Source organism: Zeugodacus cucurbitae, chromosome 5, assembly GCF_028554725.1.
Source record: "Zeugodacus cucurbitae isolate PBARC_wt_2022May chromosome 5, idZeuCucr1.2, whole genome shotgun sequence".
NCBI classification, from domain to species: Eukaryota; Metazoa; Arthropoda; class Insecta; order Diptera; family Tephritidae; genus Zeugodacus; species Zeugodacus cucurbitae.
The window spans coordinates 65,329,571-65,350,953 of NC_071670.1; the positions used below are offsets into that span (position 1 = coordinate 65,329,571).

At 34.4% G+C, this 21,383-nt stretch overlaps 1 protein-coding gene and 1 non-coding gene across 14 annotated transcripts in view; one reads left to right on the forward strand and one right to left on the reverse strand.

Moving 5' to 3' along the window:
* LOC105213803 (Ca(2+)/calmodulin-responsive adenylate cyclase) overlaps positions 1–21,383 on the reverse strand; it is a 120,376-nt gene that overhangs the window by 27,696 nt on the left and 71,297 nt on the right. The gene's annotated exons all lie outside the window — the stretch shown is intronic.
* Positions 17,512–17,585, forward strand: Trnai-aau (transfer RNA isoleucine (anticodon AAU)). The gene has a single exon. It is a non-coding gene; the product is annotated as a tRNA-Ile (tRNA).

Sequence of the window (21,383 nt, forward strand, 5' to 3'; positions counted from 1 at the left end):
AAGAGCGCGAAAACGACAATTTGGCACCGTTATTTTTTTTATACCCTGAACAGGGTATATTAAGTTTGACACGAAGTTTGTAACACCCAGAAGGAAGCGTCGGAGGCCCTATAAAGTATATATATAAATGATCAGTATGTTGAACTGAGTCGATTTGGCCATGTCCGTCTGTCTATCCGTCCGTCTGTCTGTCTGTCTGACTGTATATATACGAACTAGTCCTTCAGTTTTTAAGATATCGTTTTGATATTTTGCAGATGTTATTTTCTCTTCAAGAAGCTGTTCATTTGTCGGAACTGCCGATATCGGACCACTAAATCATATAGCTGCCATACAAACTGAACGATCGGAATCAAGGGCTTGTATGGAAAACTTCCGCATTTTACTACATATCTTCACGAAATTTGGTGCGAGTTATTGCCCATAGAAATAATTAAATCTCCGAAAAAATTGTTCAAATCGGTTCACTATAGCATATAGCTGCCATACAAACTGAACGATCGGAATCAAGGGCTTGTATGGAAAACTTCCGCATTTTACTACATATCTTCACGAAATTTGGTGTGAGTTATTGCTCATAGAAATAATTAAATCTCCGAAAATATTGTTCAGATCGGTTCACTATAGCATATAGCTGCCATACAAACTGAACTATCGGAATCAAGGGCTTGTAGGAAAATTTTCGCATTTGACGTGGTATCTTCACCAAATTTGACATGGATTACTGCTTAAGGTAATAATATAATCTCCGAAGGAATTGTTCAGATCGGTTAACTATATAACCCTAAGGTTTCTAGCAAACAACCCGGCTAAAAAGTATTAGTAAAATGTTTTCTTTTTTTTACTTACTGTTTCTTACGTCTTTAAATCTAAAATCTTAAACACATAGCTACTAAAAGAAATGCACCTGTGGAGGGTATATTAGCTTCGGTACAGCCGAAGTTAACGAAGGTAAAGTTTGAGTGCGTTTGACATAAGAAACAGAGATTTGTGACGTCACAAACGAAAGCTTCATTTCAATTACGAACAAAGTTTCCTTCGTCATGCTGTAGTTTTGTTTAAATTGAATACTCATTTTTGAAAAATTTGATAATTATGATTTCCTTTGATTTTGTATTATTTTTCTGCACACAACTGTAGCCACATTACAAAATATGCAAATCTTATGTAAACAATGTTATAGAAAATTGCAAATTTCCAACAGCTAACGGCTGTATAAACTCGTGATAAAAGTACGCCAACAAAATATAACTGTTTCTGATGGCTGAGGATACATTCGCTCGCGAAGTTGGAGTAACAGCAGAAGAGTTTCATTGTCAAGTTTTTGAATATGAATTTTTTAGATGTGTCAACAGCAGCAGACTTGCGCTGTCAAATAAGATTATCTAGTAAAATGGAGAAAAGAAAAACATGCATTTTCAACGCTGCTAGACTTAAAGCTGAGAATGAGAAAATGTTGCAGGAAGCAAGAGCAGGCGCTGAGCAGAAAATATGTATGTTACAACATGGAAGCGTTTTCCAATCAACCATTTCAATTTGCATTTCAGCACTTGGAGTTATGAGTGAATAAATATTAAAGTATTATATTTATATATTTGCAAGTGAGAATTTACAGTTATGGCAGCGCAATGGACCCTTGAACTATATATATATGCACGTAGTTGTAAGTAGATATTATTGTAAAAGCATTCAATCGTTATCAATTCAAGTGAAAACTGTCAACGCGCTGACCTCGAGTGCCGACAACCTTAAGCTCTCAGCTGGCTTGGGTTGAGCGCTGAGCTGCTTGAACCACGTGGCACGTTGCGCCGGATATATCCTTATGCTGTTGACATTGTGAAGCCCTTATGCGCTTTTAACGTTATATGTGTGAGTGACATGAGACCGTCCCTTTAACTTGACAGATCTGTGCTTCTGTATAAAATAATAATATATACTTTAAGTCCGCATATTTAAGCGAAAATATATTAATATTGTGCTTGCACAAGAGCATCCACGCCACTCTCCTTATCTCAACTCATCTTGAGTTGGCACAATTTTATATAACTAAAAATAATTTCGTTTGAAAAATTTCATAACAAGCATTTGTGCAAGTATTTGCCGCAATTGCTGTTGTTGTTGCAGAGCAATGTGTTGGAATCGTTTAACGCTTCATTGGGCACACGCGAGCGGCGCCATTGTTGGGTCGCAGCTTTATGGGATTTTCGTTATTTTTAACCGAATCGCAGTAGCAGCACTCATCACATAGCTCTTCACTCTTCTACTCTCCTAGCAGTTCTGCGCAGCTATCTATCATCTAAGCAAAGTTGCTTATATGATTTGGTAGCTGCTGCCGCTGCTCACTGTTCTCCTTCATAACTGTTGCATACCACTTATTGTGGTAGGTAAGCGATCTGTTAATAACGCCAGCTTGCTTATGCACATGCATATTGGTTTTTATGGATTTTGCTTTTTTGCGTAATGGTGTGATGTCGTATTTATATTTGAAGTAAATATAGCTGAAGCTTTAAAGTAGGCAAATTAAATACGCATATACGAGCTATAGAGTTTCGATTATATTATATCTATAAGTTGTGCGCCGAAATGTAGGCAACGTTTTTTTGTCAGCTTTGAAAGTATACATTGAGATTGAATCAAGAGACTGAGTGAATATTCATATTGTCAGCACCTCATACAGGAAAGTACTAACATATGCTGATGAAATAAATTTCTGGTTTTTATTGACCAAAAACGGATTTTTCTGATTTTCATTATGAAAAAAAAAATGAATTCGTGTTTTTGGGATAACCTTTGGCCCTTTCAGCGATTTCTCGTAAGTACATTGTAAAACGACGACCCTTTAGGTTCTCCTTTTACTTTTGGAAATAAGAAAAAGTCACACGGAGTCATGTCTAGCGATCGGGGCAGTATTGGCTGGGGCATCGTAGCCAAGAATTCACGAACAGTAACGAAGTGTGAGCTTGTGAGAAAACACATCTAACCTCAGCTGCTGCTATAGACAAAGTAACCAATGAATACAGCTTATTGTACTTCAGGGGTATAAAAAATGTTTGACAATTTTTGAACGTACCTCATGTTCATGATTAAATGTTCATAATTAAAGGAAAACATACTTACGAAACAGTCTCGACTAGTAAAGTCTGGTTCAATTGACATTACCTCAACATTTCTCATGAAATTGGGGTTAATATTGGCCATATCTTAATTATATGATCACATCAAAATATGAAGTATAATACTTTTCGCAATATATATATATATATACGTGGGCACATTTGTATTAGTGATAAATCGATTACTATAGTTTGCCAATTTTTGTTTTCTTGTTGTAAGATCTTCAACCTTAATAATTAGAAAGGGAAATATTTTTTCACAGTTCGCTCGAAAGGTTAAAATATTGTAGCAAAAAAAAAAAAAAACAATTATGTTGGTGTTTATTGGTTGATCAGTTTATAAATAATATTTTTTAACAGCTGTAAATATTAAATTGGTTTTGAAACCAATAAGTTTTTAAGGCAAACTAAATCACATACAAAAAATTACTCATACGCCCCGTGGTATTAAGTAAAGTGTAAGGCATATACCAGTTTTAAAGCAACATATTTACACTTAAGTTGCATCTAAGAATTTTTAAATTATTTTTTGCTTATATTTAATTGTTTATTAATTTTTAAATATAATTCAATACTATTTTTTGTCTAAAGTACTAGTTAATAATATTTATTTGTTCAATTTTAATATATGTGAAAACAGGCAGACATACTTTTCGGTGAACTAATTTAATATTTTTTTGCTTTGAAAAAAAATGGAATATATTCAGATTTCCAAACTACACAACTTCTACACATTAGTTTTTATATAAAATGCAATTACAATTTCAAAAAAAAATATCTAAATATGTTTTCAAATAATATTTATTTAAATTGTCCATGAAAACTGTCAAAATTCGCGCAAAACATTTATGTTTATTTAAGCGCGTATAATTAAGAAACATCAAAATAGTCGCATACATTGTATGAATTGCATTATTTTATTTTTAATCTCAATAATTCGACCATAAAGAAATACAATTTTTATAATAAACAAAAATAAATTGTTTATGTTGCAGCATTTAAAATGAATGAAATTAAATGAAGGTCAACATTTTACGCTGCTTTGCCGTCAAAATCATAAACACAAATCAAGTATTCAAATTAAATTTAGAATCACAACTGAAAAATGTAAAAACATTTATAGTAAAAATAAATAAAACACAGTTACATGGATTTATATGTATAAAAAGATATAAATTAACAGTTGCTTGTAGAAAATTGCCGCAGGTAAATTTATGATAATAAATATGTAGAGATGAGTAAATGTATATAAGGGTGATTCTAAAATCCAATTTATCTTATTTGATTAAACTTTTTCTTGCAGCCAGAATTTTTTTAAATTAATTTTTTAAATTTATTTTTTTAATTTTTTAACTTCCAAATGGTAGGTGCCCATAAATTTCTTTTAGGGTAGGCATATTCATACTCTTTTAAATATATATACATGGATTTGCGTGCGGTGTTATGTGCTTGTGTGCTCTACAAAAATAGAAATAATAAAATAAAATTGACACAACTGAATTTAATTTTTCTCACGACAAAATACGCGACAATTTGCTGCTTAAAACTTGTCACAAATCCTAATGAGGCGGGAGTGCGCGCAAGTGTACGCGCTTAACAGGCGCAAATACAAACACACCTATGCGTTACTGAGTGTGTGTGTGTGTGTACAGCTGTAGGCTGACAAACGCAAATGACGTGTGACAGTTGAATGTGGCAGAACGTTAGACAGGTACATACTGACACACTGACTATGTGTTCATATGCAAGTCACAGTGGCTTTTTGCAATTGAATGAACACTGTTCTGCACAAATTCAGGTGTGTGAGTGTGAATGTATTATGTCTAAATGTTTACACAGATTAGTGTATCTATGGGATGTGCCAAGCAAATTACTGACTTTCTGAAAAACTTAATTTGAAAATCTGAAAACACATAAATTCATCCCGCACAGCTTTTCACTTCAACATACATACATACATACATACGTATTGTTTAAACAGTTGTTAGAAGTGTCTTATTTTTTTATTTGAGTACATGGAATTTTCCCCCTTTAACTAAGTTATACGAATGCTGGATTATATACATACATACGAATATATTTGAATTTTTTAGCTTTACATAACAGCAGGAATCCCATAAATGATCTATTTAAATTTGCGGATATTTTAGTGGGAATGTTGTAAATACGAACCCAAGCATGTGGAGTGCCATATGTGGGTCTGTGCGAATTTAAAAAAAGTATTTTGGAAAATAAAAAGTAAAAATTTAAAATAAACAGGCGTATACTAGCAATAAAAGAATATGTATCGATTTTTTTTATATTATCGATTATTTTAATATTATTCGATTAATCGATTTATTAATAGAATTAAATAAAGATATTTCTTTTTATCGTTAAATGAATAATTGATGACTGGATTTTCGATAAATCGTGCTATCTTCGCACGAATATATCAAATATATCGATTAGTTTCAATTTTTTTAGTGATGGTGTGAAAGCTAAGGATACGAATTTTGTCTCGAATCTTTAATAACGGAATTTTTCTATTCGATGTCTTCCATATCGATATTTTTTTAATATTATCGATTATTTTCATTTTCTTTTATTAATCGTTTTTTAATGTATGGATGTGGTTGGCGTTGAACCGTTTAGCGTGTTATAGCCGAAACGATGAGAGCGCGCCACTCCTCTCTTTCCTTCGCAGTTCGACGCCAGTTGGAGATTCCAAGTGCAACCAGGTCGCTCTCCACCTGGCCTTCCCCTTCCTCGGCTTCCTCCGGCGGGTACTGCATCGAACACTTTCAGAGCTGGAGCGTTTTCGTCCATTCGGACAACATGACCTAGCCAGCGTAGCCGCTGTCTTTAATTCGTCGTTATGTCAATGTTGTCGTATAACTCGTAGAGCTCATCGTTCCATCGTCTGCGGTATTCGCCGTTGCCAATGTTCTGAGGATCATAAATCCTGCGAAAAATTTTACTCTCGAAAATTCCTAGTGTCGTGTCATCGGATGTTGACATCGTCCACGCTTCAGCGCCATACATCAGGACGGGAATGATAAGCGACTTGTAGAGTTTGATTTTCGTTCGTCGAGAGAGGACTTTACTTTTCAATTGCCTACTCAGTCCAAAGTAGCACCTGTTGGCAAGAGTGATTCTGCGCTGGATTTCGAGGCTGACATTGTTGGTGTTGTTGATACTGTTTTTTAATACTATGCAAATAATGTGCTTCTTTTAATAGTTAAGTGAAAATAAATATTTGATAAGTTGGTTTTCGATATGACGAGTTTTCGTTGTTTTTAAAATGTATCGATTGTTTATAATTCTTTAAAATGCATTTAATTTGAATACCAGAATAGAGGAGAGTGATAATCAAGGAACTACACGAGTAACGAAGAAATCTCTGCGAGTGATATTCTTTAACAACGAACGACCTATCTGCTACTTTTTCTTGAAGAGTGTTCCCAAAAATCTGTTTTAGGTTATAAAGAATATACTCTCTTCTCTCTTTATTGTTACAATTTTCAACTGATATTTTTTAAGGCAAATCTTTGTTAATTTCGAAGTGATTTATCAATCTCATATTCTACTCACTTAAAGACTTAATAATTATGAATTGTACTTAATCTAGTAGCTAGAGGTAATCTAAATGCTTTTATACCAGACTATAAATCCACCTCTGACCATCATCTGTCTGTCTTTATATCGTGCTGAAGGATTTAAAATTTTCTATAAAACGTATCTTAGCCGTCTGGCAACCCTCCGCTATGCCAAATAAATAAATAATATTCTCTTTATAGCCAAATGACGTTTGCAGTGAGTGATTAATTGTTAAAACAATAAGCGAGAAAATTGGCTTGTTCTTCACTATGAAGAATTGCCAAAAATCACAGCAATTAAAAGTTTACACGAAATGCACGAAATTGAGCGAAAAGCTGACATTGCACTAATTTGCAAATTACTAATTACAAGCAGGCAAGCAATGAAAATTAATTATGTGCTTAAACGGGACGATTTTATAGGCGCACATTAAGATATTTATAAGATTATGAGGCAGATTAGGAGGCAAGTTTAGAAAGTGAAAATTAAGTAAATTCAGCTAACGGTAAATTGTTAGCTAACGGTAACTGTGCATTAATTGCTGGTGCATAATTAATTAAACTCAAGCAACGATAATCGTACGCTAACTAAATTTCATAGAAAATCACTTACAATTGTGCTGTAATAGATTTGTATACAGCATATATGTATGTAAGTACCGGCGGCCGCACTCAAATACCGCAAATGACCGCACGTCACAGGCATGCCACAGCGTTCGAGCAATTCAAATCAGTTGTTCGAACAACAAATTGGTGTCAAATCATGCACCGAAATCACGTACCAACACATACACACACCCACACTTGTACTTACATACAATCTGACTAGCATATATGGACCGCATAGCATACTAGTCTGAGCAAATTCAAATATCCAAGTAAATATATAAGTAATAAATGGTTTCTTGCACGCGATTTCGTTGCTAACAGCGACAGTCTGAGTAGTGCCCGAGCTGAGTAATCCAGAGAATTCGCACGGTCAGCGCCGGCGGGTGACCGTTGGTGCGGTGCTGTGCTGTGTCGGTGTTGGTGGCACCACTAAATATGCAAATTCAGTGCAGTGCTGTAACAAATGTCAAATGATTCGTTGCAAAATATGGCAAGTGAATAGAAATAAAATTAAATATTTTATAAAATGAAAATGAGAGCACGAAAAAAAAAACAAAAACAATAACAACAGTTTAAAAATGCAAGTTTATTGGCGGCACGTTTCTTAGCGTGCAATTCATTTGGTTCATTTAATTAAAAATAGCAACAAATAAAGGGTGTCACAAAACGGTTTGGCTTCTACTATATAATATTTTTTGTTTATCGATTATCTTGATTAGCGAATTATCGATTATTGTACCGTACACTTTTATCGTTTTATTTTTCGATAACATTTTTTTTGGATTTGTGTTGGATCTATTAAACTCAATAAAGTGTCAAGCAAAACGAATCGATAACTTATTATATCGTTTATTATAAACTACATATGTTCGATAACTTTTATCAATTTATTGTTCGATGACATTTTCGTTGATTTGTATTGACCCTATTATTCATGCTGACGGAGTGTATTTTAATTTGAGATCATTCGATAAAAGCATATTCTGGTGATATTCAATAAATTCACTCAATATTTTTTATTTTCGAAACTGTTTTATTTGAAGAATGTATTGGGATATTATATATCAGAATTTTTAATAATTTATTGGGTATCGATATTAAAATATTTTTCGTATAACTTTCGATTGGTTTGCCGATACTAATTTCATTGATTTCTATTGAACCTATTATCCATGCTGACGGAATGAATTTTCGTTTGAGATCATTCGATACGAGGACTGCTATACATATTTCTGGCCTAGGCAACACTAAGTGTTGCCAGGTGCAATCTGACATTTCCATTGGAAAATTTGACATTTTTTAGCATAACATCATTCAGAACGTTTTGTAATTTAATCGTGAATTGTTTTATTTACAGGGAATTAAAAAATTCATCTCGGCCAAAAAATGGAATTAACTCGTGAACATTTTCGTGCGATCATTTTTCACAACTTTTGACGTGAATTATCGCGACAAGAGTGCATCGATGAACTAAAATCTTTGTATGGCTATGAAGCACCATCCTATAGCACTGTGAAAAACTGGTACAACCAATTCAATCGTGGCCGACGCTCGCTCAAAGACGAATTCCGTGAGGGTCGTCCAAAAACAGCCGTTGTGCCAGAAAACATCAATGCCGTACGTGAACTGATAATGCAAGACCGTCATGTAACATACCTTCAGATAGAGGCATGCCTATGCATTTCTCCCACCAGCATACATTCGATATTGCATGAACACCTGGCCGTAAAAAAGGTTTGTTCTCGTTGGATCCCGCACAATTTGACAATCGCTCAAAAACAGGCTCAAAAAAGGCTCAAAAAAAGTGCTTCGAAAATTGGTTTGGGCGCATGCAAAAGTGTATAAATCTTGATGGAGAATATTTTGAAAAACAATAAAACCATTTTCGTTGATAAATATTCCTATTTTCATTATTAGACCAGAAATATATATAGCAGTCCTCGTAAAAGCATACACTGGTGAATTTTAACCATTCCACACAAAATTTTTTTTGGAAATCTTAAATATTAACAGTGTTTTCATAGCGCGTTATCGATTATTATTATATTTAACTGAAAGTAGATAATTTTTGATCGGAGTATTGGAAAATCATGGTATCGATCTTCATTGTTGTTAATACTAACCGATCTTTAGTTGCACAATCTGTAAAGATTTAGACTTAAGTACCTTCGACAGTCAATAAAAGATCGAATTTAACTGATATTAATTGGATTATATTTATGATGGTATTTTTCGATACTTTTGAGGTAAAGTTAAAGTGAAAATAAAATATGAAAATTATGTCTAAGATCGATTTCCGCAGTCTTAGCTACACAAAGCGTCATTTCACAGCACCCTTTCGAGTCATAAAGGCCGTGACTGCATATATAATTCAAAGAAATATCGCATAACCGTGCTTTGCAGTGGATTTAACAGCTTATGCTGTTTGATTTATTTACATTTTGTTTGCCTTAGATTCGTTTAATAGATGCCGATTAAATTCGTTTGATAAATCTGTCAATTAGCAACTGATTTGAGCCGATAATCGTCACGCTATTTAATGCTAAATTACAATTACATACAACTTGTACTAGTAGCAAAATGTATTAGTCAAGCAACTCAATTACACAATTCTCGTTCAAGCGGTAATAATTTAATTGCTTCAAACTGAGTCGCTTAGATTGGTTAATCCTGTGACAGCGGTATCATTAATTATGATTTATGTGGAGGTTGCTTAATATTTACTATGCAGATAATTATTTTTGTTATTATATTTTGGTATTGTTTTAGAGTGAGGGTATAGTGAGTGTCAATAAATAAAGAAATCTGTAAAAGAAGTATGTCAAATACTTTTTGGTATAATGAAACGTGAGACGTTTCAAGGTTTTAAGAATAGTCTTACTATTGAAACCGTTTATTATAAATGGTAAAAAAAGAAGCCTACGTAATATAACCCTTACATTCGCTACACTTTGGGTAGCAGTTCGAATCGAACGTACAACTGGTATAAATTTATGAGACTGGTATAATCAAATAAAGATTAATGAAATATCCATACGATGTCTTGCATTAAAATCAATTGATGGAATTTGTAATTATCTACCATTTTTGTTGGATAGCTTCGGTCATAACCTAAAAGAACAGGCCACAAAGTGATTTTTAATCGTAGTTGCTTTGAATAAATTTCTATTTCCGGTTTGGTTCATTATCTAAACTGAGTTTCAAAAAATAACCAGGATAAGAGCACCAAAACAAAAGTCGTAGAAACCACATCGAAAACAATAACAAACTGCATGCATTGTGAGAGTAACAGAGCAACAACAGCAAGTGGATGCACATATAGAATGAACATGCGCCCCAACACCAAACCAAACAGATGACTGACTGGTTACTGCGACAGCAGTAAAATGATTATGATAATTCATGTTGCCTACCAGGCGAACAGCAAACAACAGCAGCAGCGATGGCGACGCCGGCTGCCACAACAAAGGCCACATAGTATGACGGCGGCACGTGGTGGCAGGCAGGCGACATGGCTGTGTAATGAGACTCGCGCATATCAGCTGCTGACTGAGTAACTGCCTGCCTGCCTGCGACGGCCGTCAATCGCAGTAGCTGTAAATGCGGCAATAACAGCAACAACTCCAGAAACCATAGTAACTAAAAGCAAGAGCAGAATAGCAACAACAAGAACAATATCAACAACGGCAGCCACACACATCATAATAAAGATCATACAAGTGCGCCACGGACCATCAAGCATGCAAGCGGTGGCGGAGGTGTTGGCGGTGGGTTAAATGTGACGCTTAACAGGCAGCCCAGCCTGCCTTCAAACCTTCACATACACACATCCAGTAGACACACACACACACTCATATTCGCATACTTTCCACACTGGGCGCGCTGACTTGCTAGGAAGCCCCAAAACAACGGCGGCCACAAAACAATAATAACACTAAAAATATACGAAAAAGCGTAAAACAAAAGGCGCAACAACAACAACAAATTACATATAAAAACACTTGTTCTGCTAGTTAGACAGTCGCTTGGGCGCATGGGCGGCGGCGGTGAAGGTGAAGGCGCACAAACAATCAGCGGCTCAACAGCTGACAGCTGCCGCGTATGGCGCGCCAAGTCAAGCACAATTTCATGAAATGAAACATTGCATTTGCAGTGGACATGCAGGCAGGCGAGCAATCAAGCAGATAGACAGACAGACACACAGCCATCCAGCCAAATGAACTCGTGAGGCAGAGAAACGCGCGCAACGCGGAACGCGGCAACCACAAAGGCGGCGCTGTCGCCGCGTTAGCAAGCGCTGCGGTCAGCCAGAAAATAGTGAGACAGCCATCCAAACAGACGGCGCGCGAGTTGCAGCGATGCGCCTGGGCTCAATTGTCGCCGCTCATCATTTGTTGTCGGCTCGGCTGCTGGCTGTTTGTGGCGCGCATTCTCTCCGCCAATTAAAAACGCATCAAAAGCGCACTAAAAACAAAAGTGCAAACAAGAATATGAAAAAAAGAACAGCAACAACAACTCATGTGAAAGACTAAACATGAAAAGAACACTGAAAGTGACAAACTATTCGGGCGCACAATGAGACGCAAACAGAAACCGGACGGCCGCGCGGTGACAGATCAAGTGGCGAGTGGCGCGTTGCTCGTATCACAAACGGACAGACGTGCGAGAAAGCGCTTGGACTCAGTGCAGAGGCAAAAGCAAAAACTAATTTAGTGCAATACATACCGAGAGTGCTGTGAGACGCGCCTGCATGCTTGTAACAGGAGCAATTGGAGCGACGGCCGCCGAACGGAATGCGCGACAAATATGCGGAAAAAATGTTTGCGGTCAAGCGAGTCAACCGCAAGTGATCACACAGAAATTGAAATTGAAAAAATACAAATAAATAATTATAACAAAAACAGCAACAACAATAACAATCACAAATATCGTCAAGCCCAGCTTGAGTCACTTAACCATACTTGCCACAGCAACACACATCAATGCCTTAAACCGCAAAAATATTTGTTGTTAACCCGACTGTTGTCAAGCCTAACTTCATTAAAGCGGCACAACAACAACGTCAGCAACAACAAAAATAACAACAGCAAAAAACATTCAACTCATCTTGTATTCGAGTGTAGCCACAGATAAAACTGGTGAACTTGAGCTTCACCGCCGCTGCGCGCCACAAGATCACGTCGTCCGCATAAGCGCATAATTAGTCGCGCATTCGATTAAACACACATTTGAGCATAAAACATAAGAGCCGTATACAATTTCGACTTGTGGCAGGGCACACACACACACACACAGAAAGTGTAGCGCAGGTAGCAAGTTCAACTACAAGTCGCGTGAGTTGGCGCATATCTCATATCAAGCGCGTTCGACCAGGCGCAAAGAAATGCTCAAGCGGTGTTTGACTTGCTTTTCATACTTTTGAAGTTACGCTTTGCTTTGGCGCGGAGAATTCACATAATTAACTCAGCGAGGATGGGCTTAAATTCAAGCGGTGGCTGAAACCTTTGTAGTGCGATTTTTTTATTCAGCATTTTTGGGATTTTATGATATTTCTACGAACAAACTACTTTCTGCGCGTTGTTGTGAGCTTAGAATTTCTGAATTTATACCAATTTTTTATAACTAACTTGCAATCTTAAGGCAGTAGTCTGCGTTACAGGCTTCAAAAAATCGATTTTTTGTTTTGTTTTAAATCTCTTCCAAAACTATCCAAGTATATATCTTTAAAATTCCAGAGGCCAATTTGACGTATTTGCGAAGCTAGAGCAGTTTTAGTGGCCGAACGTCGAGCAGGTGCGAATGCTCAGGCAGACCTTTAAATCGCATTTTCTCGAGTTTTCATTTTCACAAGTGTTAGAAAACGGTGCCGGCGATAGCAAAAAGAATATATGTCCGATCGAAAAAAAACCAAAGTGATCTAGCTTCAGTATTAAATTATCTTCTATTTGAAATAGTTGGACAAAAGTATTATTTAAATTACTTGTTTTGCAACTTAAAGTCAATTTTTTTTTCTTAAAAAAGTGAATTTTTTTTCAAACTTCGAAAAAATTTGGAGTTTTATAACTTCTTCGGTATTTTTTTAGTTCATAAAGAAAAGAAAATTATAAAAATTAAAAAAAAAAACTTGGTTCGACTGTTTCAGATGCATCGCACGACCTCCATCACCGGCACCGATTTACAAATGCAGACTCCAGGCGCTCCAGAAAAATACTTACAACTTTGAAAAAATTTCAATATTTTTTAATAATAAATATTGTTTTTTAAGCCTTAAATATAGTACACTATCGTCTTAAAATTCCGTTTACCGATCAAAAAAAAAAAAAAAAATTGCTAAAAAAACGCTTTTTTTCGGCTTCTAAAGCAGACTACTGCCTACAGTTATTTTATTTTTATTTCTGACTTATCCATAATATATATAAGAGAAAGGACACATGGTAAAATATATTCATATATCATTTGATCAAATTTCCCCAGCTGGGCCTATAATGAAATAGTATTCCACCGACATATTCTCGAGACTTCAATCACTTTGTTGTTAAAAGCCTTTTATGAGAGTTCTCCCCAGACCCAAAAACGTAATCATAATTATAGATAATCATAATTTTAGTATTAGATCGAGCTTGGTTAATCGATGTGCCGAAAGAATAAAAAATCCATTATAACCGATCGTCTGACGATGAAAGGATGGGCATTTATATATAATAAGAGTGAAATCTACATCGCTGGCAGAACTCAAAACTATATTTCTTAAAGCTGGATTTATTGATTAATCTAAATTCTAGAGGATCAGCATACAGCAATGAAAGATGACAAATATATTCAAGTTCCTTATTTTATTGAAGCTGTTTTTGTCTGTGGCTGCCTATCATTTTTTCTTTCCTTCACCCGCTTTTAATAAAGATGGCACATTGCACTTTAATTATTTCTGTTACATTTTAATAGAGCTGTACAGTTAAGCGATACAAAGTCATTTGCGATGTGCTCGTATTATTTCCCAGCAGTCCAGTTTGATTAATCGTTAATCCCAGAGAAAGAGTGTGTAAATATGTAACTCCCTACTGACAGCTGTAAATGCTTTTATTCATACGCAGAGGGCAGTGATATTTGCCAAAGTGGGGCCAAAGTTGCAAAAACAAAAACGACAAAACTTTGGTGTAATTAATTTCATGTGATACGAACTGCATATGTGTTTGAGTCGATATGAGTGCATACGAGTACTTGTGAAAACACTTAAGGAGAGTTTACACTAGGCAACTTGTTGTTCAAACAGCGCAAGTTGTATTCGGAAGAATAGAGCATAAAGCTGGAATATAATATTATCTTGAAATTTGTTTCGGGTTCTAGTTTTTTCTACAATATATTAAAATTAAAATTGGATACTGAATATGGCATTTCATAAGACTTTCATAAGACATAATCCATCGACATCGGGAATCCATCATAAGACGTCAAGTCTAAGCCGTCGTTCAGTTGAAACTTTAAGTTGTAAAGTGTGAGCGGAGGATTATATGACAAAACTTTACATGACGCATGACGACAACAAGCCATAGTAAAATGAGTTACAAAACCATCAATGAAGTTCAGTATGTTACACTTGCGAAAAAATACTTGATACAGTAAAACACCGCTAATTTGAATGCAATTTTACAAAGTGTATTTAAGTGGAAGTGATGCAAGAACCTCTATGAAGTGTAGTAAATCATGTATCAGAGTTACCGTTTAATTTTTTGGAAATTGTTAGAGAATAAGTGTTCCATATACATATGTAATTCCACAGAGTATTGTGATGTATTCGAATATTGTTACCCCAAACAGTAATCTTATATTGGTTCTAAGATCTTAATGAGCAATACTATCAATATGGGGATGCTCTACTAGTAAGTTATTCTAATTTAACCTCAAAATCCGTATTACCCAATTACAGAAGAGTGTCTGTTAAGGAAATCTTTTAGGCGATATCTCACCCACATCTTAAATCCAAGTTTCTATTAAAGAGCGTCACTTATTTTGCCAATTCATTACGTTATATTCTTATGCATATCTATGAGCCTATGTATGTATGTATGTGTGGTACATGTGAAAACTGTATATTACTCATACTCTCTTAAAAAGCAATTAAGCAGCCATTCATTTATCTGCGTACACCAATCGTTTGCTAACAAAAGCCATAAACTGTTGCTGCCGCTTGCCGCGTTACGCCTCTATTCCACCAGAGTGTTTCATAGTGAAACGCTTTTGTGTCACTTGACCCCCAAGCGAACTGTCGCATAGCCTTACATTGCACGCGTTCAGTGGGCGCCAGCAAAATGTTTTTTTGGTTGTTGTTGCTATTTTTTTCAATTTCATGCCAATGGTGGCCAAAATGCTTGGGTAATTGTTTTTCCTTACTTAGGCATCTATGTAGATGTTGGATAAAAGCGTGCAAGTCAACTAATGTAATTGCACGCGTGTGTGAGTGAGTGTGTGTGTCGGATATATTTCCCCCATATACGAGTATATTTTGAGTTATACGAACTGTAAGTGGAATTGGCATTTGCGTCTCGACGGCGCTGACTGACTCTTTCCAAGAAATGAAAAAAATAACAACAACAACAAATGTGCGAGTTGCAGTGAGGGTGTCTACAAACTGGCCTATGAGCATGTGACCTATTTATGATTGTCTTGATGAGTGTATGTGTGTGTATATGTATGTGTTTTAGTTTTTGGCTCATTATATTTGGAATCGCAAGAGATTTCTTTTGGTTTGCTATTAGTGAAAGCCGCAGATATAAGCAGGGTCATATTTACATCTTATTAATTGGAGATTTTATCTAACTGGTATATATTGAACTAGTTATCCACTAGTTGGTGGAGGATTTTGAAATATTTGGTATAAAAAGGAAAAGCCTGAAAAAAATGTAAATCAAAGTAATATTTGAATGTATTTTTTAAGAATTTTCTATAGGACTTTCGAACAACAGTTGTATGATGGGACTGGAGTTTTCCGTCAAGAAGCAAAATGTTCTCTTATATAGCCGAGTACATCTCATTAATTCTGCGAAATGTTGGAATCTCAAATCATGTTCGTTGGTAGTATAGATTGAGCGACAAACAATGAACATGTGGACGCTTGAAGGATATCAGGAGAGAGTTAAGGCCTTGAACGAAGATTCGATCGCTTCTTCCCTGAGCAACGGTCCCGACCATATTGTCCCAGGTACAGCAAACATAACTAATTAGTTTCTGTCCTAGACTATGGTTTTACATTCGGAATCACTCTAATAGATCTCAATATAGGTCTAGTAATTGACATCCGAAACTTTGCAGTTCCGTTCAAACGATGGTATGATCCATATTTTCAAAACACGATGTTCCAATGAGAGGATGAACTAGGTATGATTATGAGAGTATTAGGGAGAGGCTCTCTATTGCCTGCCAATGGCTGATCGTTATTAGAATTTTTTATGTTAAAATAAATTTGGATCGAATTTAGACCTATATATGTATATATGAGATATCATTAAAATGTAAACGAATCTCTTTAGGTCTTTATCCACCATATGTTGAAAATTCCGAGTATTTGAGTCTGTTTTGAAAGCCTTTTCTATAATCACTGCCCGAAACACTATTCTGTTCGCTGCTGGGGTATTATTCTTGTATTGTTATTATTATTATATATGTATTTGTAACGTAACTTGTTCAAGTACTAATTTGTGAAGTTAAAGAAATTTGTACGTTTCTCAAAGAAACTTTTGAAAATTATGCAATTACAACTTCTAAATGCGTAAAGCGTTAATAAATCAAAAGGAAGGCTATAAAACATGTGGAGCCCCAAAATAAATTATTTCAGTTAGGTTAATAAGACTATTTTGAGGCTCGTGGCACTAAAGTATTTATTTATAGATAAATTATTATAAATAAACAAATATATATTATATATTTATATATAGATATTTTATACATATACAAAATGTACCTATTCATATATTGTGCGTGTGTTTAAACTGTTTATCGCACCAATTTGGTGATAAACAGTCGATTTGTTTAAATAATAAATTACGCTATAATCGCACAATTGGGCAGTTGAGATTCATAAAGTTTTAAATTTATTTAAAGTATTATCTTTAAAATATACAAGTGAATATAATTACACATATATGATTGGGTTATAATGTGTGTTTGCTTAAGAACTCCCACTTAAATAGTGTTCTTAGAAATGCGATGTACCGTACGGCCCATTAGCTCAGTTGGTTAGAGCGTCGTGCTAATAACGCGAAGGTCGCGGGTTCGATCCCCTCATGGGCCACAAATACATTTTTTTTAATTTTTTATTTATAAAAAAATTATAATATATTTAATATTATAACATAATTACACTGTGATTGTCAAAAAAAAAAGACAAGACCAAATTCGGCGGTTTCCCCCTATTTCGGGTCCTACGAATCGAACTGCATCATTACTTTTTTGAGTTAATATCATGGTTTCATACAAAAATTTTTGTTGAAGTTTTTCATCAAAGTGGCCCATTGTAAGAGATGACTTTGTTGCTAAACTTTCTTTGGCAAAGCTTCTCAGAATAAGTCCGTCTTTAAGTTCTTAGATGGCTGTAAACCCCAAAAACAATGTTTTTTGTGTCCTTATAGCCAATATGTCAAAAAAACTGAAATTTAATCCATTTTTTTTAATGTTTTTTCTTTCACGTTTCGTCAATATTTTAATTTACCCTTTGATACTTATACATTAAGTGACATCTTGTAATAGTAAGAAACTTAAGCAAAGACAACGTTCTGAGCAAACTAACTATTAGAAAAAAACTTAACAAAATTTGTATTTTTTATAAAAGCTATACTAACTATGTTTGTGTGCTAATTTATTTTTTTTTATCTTATAAGTGTTATCAATAGGTATCATAAATTTGTACACAATATTTAAATTAAATTTAATAAGACTCTTCTATCAATGTCTAACACAAATCAGCAAGCAACGAGTCAAGCTTTTTGCCGCTGTACCAATGCTCAAGGGGGGCGGCGACTTGGTGAAATCTTTCTCCATGCTCATCGGATTCAGTCGGAAGTTGCTGCTCAAAATGGTCCTTGTGATGGTGAAGAAAAGAATTTTTAAGGACATATTCACACCTATTTCTTCAAAAGCGTCTACCATGTCATCCACATAACATTAAAAAAAATGGAATAAATTTCAGTTTTTTCGGCATATTGGCTATAAGAACACAAAAAACATTGATTTTGGGGTTTACAGTCATCTAAGAACTTAAAGACGGACTTATTCTGAGAAGCTTTGCCAAAGAAAGTTTAGCAAAAAAGTCAACATTAAAAAAGTTAGAGACCGAAGAAAAATGTGCCTTTCTCTTACAATGGGCATCTTTGATGAAAAACTTCAACAAAAATTTTTGTTTGTTTGAAACCATGATTGTAACTCAAAAAAGTAATGATGCAGTTCGAATCGTAGGACCCGAAATAGGGGGAAACCGTCGAATTTGGTCTTGTCTTTTTTTTTTTTTGAAAAAAGCTATCACAGTGTTATTATACATTTATTAACATTTTTCTTTTCAGGGAAAATTATATTCATCAAGTAAACTTTTTCTCAGAAAAAGTTACCAAAAAATTTAATCCTGCATTTATTTGCTAATTTATATGACATTTCCACTTTGACATTTCTATTTATACATTTACACATACAATTATTTTTAACTGAAAGTTCTCTTCCGAGTTTTCTTCATTTCCTAATAATAAATTTCCTTCCGACATGCATGCATGTAATTGAAAGCTGCTGCCACTCTTTTCCTCCGTTTACAGCCACTAACACCCATTTGGTGCACAAAACAACTCACCTCGAAGTGTTTGAGTTCAAAATGCATTAAATAAAATTTAATTAGTTTTGTGGTGGCGACAAAAACGAAATGAAAACCAACAGGCAAACAAATATGTGACTAAGAAAAAAAATAACTACAAAAAAAATACTGTAAAATAACGGGTGTTAGCGAATTAGGATGGAGCAGTTCTTAGGAGGATCTTCAGTTATGATATTAAAATGAGATATTTTCGTTAAAAAAAGAAATTCAAAAAAGATGATATTATCAATAGACATTCCTTGCTTTTCAAATACATATCTATCATTTCAAAATTGCGTGCTCAACGAACGAACTCAACTTGATTTCGATGCATCTTTTGAGTTATGATTCCCTTAAAATTCTCGACTTCTCTATTGTGGAGCCCCAGAGCGATATAGCTTGACATTTTTAAAGACTATCGATATTATTCAGCCCATAGACATATGTAGGGCAAAATCGGAGAAAAAATAACTAAGAAGTCGACATATCTTTGTCAAAAAAACATCAACTTCGCAGTACTACTCAATACTACAGAAAATTATCGATATACCATAACTGTTAATCATATTGTTCGATCACTACTTCGTCATCCCACTCTAATGTAAACACCTATGGAGTAAAGTGAAACGAATAGCGTATATCAAATTTAATTATTTGAAGGTTTCGCTGTATAAACCCTCAAAGATAATAGCACTTACACATACGAGGTGTGTTCAAAAAATAACTGGAATTTTTGTTAAAAAAAAAAAAAAAAAATTAAACATAATATTTTTTAAATATTCATTCCTTCAAAATAGATACCCTTCGATATTATATATTTATGCCAGCGTTTATTTCAATTGCCGAAATGCTTATCAAAATCAATTTTTTTGATAGCCTTAGACTCTTTCTGCGATTTCTCATGTGCCTGTAAAACGATGGCCTTTAAAGATTCTCTTTATTTTTGGAAATTGGAAAAAGTCACACAGTCATGTTTGACGAATATGGAGGCCTCGCTAAATTCGTGAAATTTTAAAATTTACAATTCCCGTTATTTTTTGAAGACATCACGTACACTTATAGTATCTACATAGTTATTTAAATTTTTCCTTTTATAATGCTATTTTCGCATATACTTGTGTTTTTATAGTTAATGTAATTGCATTGGAATAACAAAAAATCTAGGGAATGAAATCCCTTTTCATTTAACCTTGTCCGTGTATTTTTACAGTTTTTAAAGTTTTAGTAATGCATAAGCTGCCATAACTTAATCAATATGCCACCAATTTAGCTAAAATCACACACGTATTAAATAATTCGTTTTAATAATAGAAGAGTAGCTTGGCACTAAGCAAATAACTTCTGTCCCTCTACCCAAGACTTTATTGCATTTATTTTTATTTTTTCTACTAGCAATTGAATGTTTTCGAGAGAATTTAATTCACTATAAAAACATAGTACATCCATAAAATATATGTGCTTGGCCATTTTAATTACTCCTGTGTGCATAAAATATATGCAACAGAGCCACTTAGACTGCTGTGCTGTGTCCTGCGTCCTGACATTTATTTTACAAATTTTCATTTTAAACTAAAATAATATATATGTGTAGTCAAATATAGCTCTACATTGAAGCTGTACTGCAGCTGCAAAAGCATAATTGAAAAGCTGCACAACCGTCAGTGTGACTTCAGACGCATAAATTAAAAGATAACTTTCGACCTTATTTCTGCAAAATTTATGCTACAATTTAGAATTTTAATTTATTCGCACACAAAGCTTATAAATAAATTGGTTAACAGCAATTGTCAGACATTTATTAGCACATTTTTGGAAAATATGAGACCATAAATGTATCTGTAGCCAACATATGGCACATAAAAGTATAATTGCAAGTGAGTTGACATTTGTAAAGGGAGGAGAATATTACTGTTATTTTCGTTGATTCATTTGTAGAATATTTTGGAAATTAACTTTAAAATTATTTAAAATTTGAATATTTAGTTAAAATAAACTTCGGATGCTGTAATTCAGCTTTTATAACAGGAAAAGCTATCCACAAAGTAGATATGTTTTCTATCAGAGCTTTTATGAAATTATTAAAACAAAAAAAAACTTTTCAAAGTGTTGTATTTTGCAACGCACTGCTTGAACCATTTTCACATTCCTTTTAGCTTTCATCAGACTGAAAGCTCTCGTGAAAGCTTTATTTAACAGAATAACAATTTTCTCCATTTAACTTTTATCAGGTTGAAATTTTTTGTGAAAGCTCGACAC